The following is a 1600-nucleotide window of genomic DNA, read 5'->3' on the forward strand; positions in this document are numbered from 1 at the left end:
CCATGAGCCAACCAGGATAAGCACATGCTTTCGCAGGTCTACTCGGTTTAGCACGTCTACTCGGGTTAGCTATGTTAAAACCCTACAACTTTTTAGCAGGGAGTATATCGTCGTCAAACGCGCCAACTACCCAGCAAGGCAGAACCATGAGCCAACCAGGATAAGCACATGCTTTCGCAGGTCTACTCGGTTTAGCACGTCTACTCGGGTTAGCTATGTTAAAACCCTACAACTTTTTTAGCAGGGAGTATATCGTCGTCAAACGCGCCAACTACCCAGCAAGGCAGAACCATGAGCCAACCTGGATAAGCACATGCTTTCGCAGGTCTACTCGGTTTAGCACGTCTACTCGGGTTAGCTACGTTAAAACCCTACAACTTTTTTAGCAGGGAGTATATCGTCGTCAAACGCGCCAACTACCCAGCAAGGCAGAACCATGAGCCAACAAGGATAAGCACATGCTTTCGAAGGTCTAGTCGGTTTAGCACGTCTACTCGGGTTAGCTATGTTAAAACCCTACAACTTTTTTAGCAGGGAGTATATCGTCGTCAAACGCGCCAACTACCCAGCAAGGCAGAACCATGAGCCAACCTGGATAAGCACATGCTTTCGCAGGTCTACTCGGTTTAGCACGTCTACTCGGGTTAGCTACGTTAAAACCCTACAACTTTTTTAGCAGGGAGTATATCGTCGTCAAACGCGCCAACTACCCAGCAAGGCAGAACCATGAGCCAACCAGGATAAGCACATGCTTTCGCAGGTCTACTCGGTTTAGCACGTCTACTCGGGTTAGCTATGTTAAAACCCTACAACTTTTTTAGCAGGGAGTATATCGTCGTCAAACGCGCCAACTACCCAGCAAGGCAGAACCATGAGCCAACCTGGATAAGCACATGCTTTCGCAGGTCTACTCGGTTTAGCACGTCTACTCGGGTTAGCTATGTTAAAACCCTACAACTTTTTTAGCAGGGAGTATATCGTCGTCAAACGCGCCAACTACCCAGCAAGGCAGAACCATGAGCCAACCAGGATAAGCACATGCTTTCGCAGGTCTACTCGGTTTAGCACGTCTACTCGGGTTAGCTATGTTAAAACCCTACAACTTTTTTAGCAGGGAGTATATCGTCGTTAAACGCGCCAACTACCCAGCAAGGCAGAACCATGAGCCAACCTGGATAAGCACATGCTTTCGCAGGTCTACTCGGTTTAGAACGTCTACTCGGGTTAGCTACGTTAAAACCCTACAACTTTTTTAGCAGGGAGTATATCGTCGTCAAACGCGCCAACTACCCAGCAAGGCAGAACCATGAGCCAACCAGGATAAGCACATGCTTTCGCAGGTCTACTCGGTTTAGCACGTCTACTCGGGTTAGCTATGTTAAATCCCTACAACTTTTTTAGCAGGGAGTATATCGTCGTCAAACGCGCCAACTACCCAGCAAGGCAGAACCATCAGCCAACCTGGATAAGCACATGCTTTCGCAGGTCTACTCGGTTTAGCACGTCTACTCGGGTTAGCTACGTTAAAACCCTACAACTTTTTTAGCAGGGAGTATATCGTCGTCAAACGCGCCAACTACCCAGCAAGGCAGAACCATGA

This window comes from Amblyomma americanum, chromosome 1, assembly GCF_052857255.1.
Source record: "Amblyomma americanum isolate KBUSLIRL-KWMA chromosome 1, ASM5285725v1, whole genome shotgun sequence".
Lineage (NCBI taxonomy): Eukaryota > Metazoa > Arthropoda > Arachnida > Ixodida > Ixodidae > Amblyomma > Amblyomma americanum.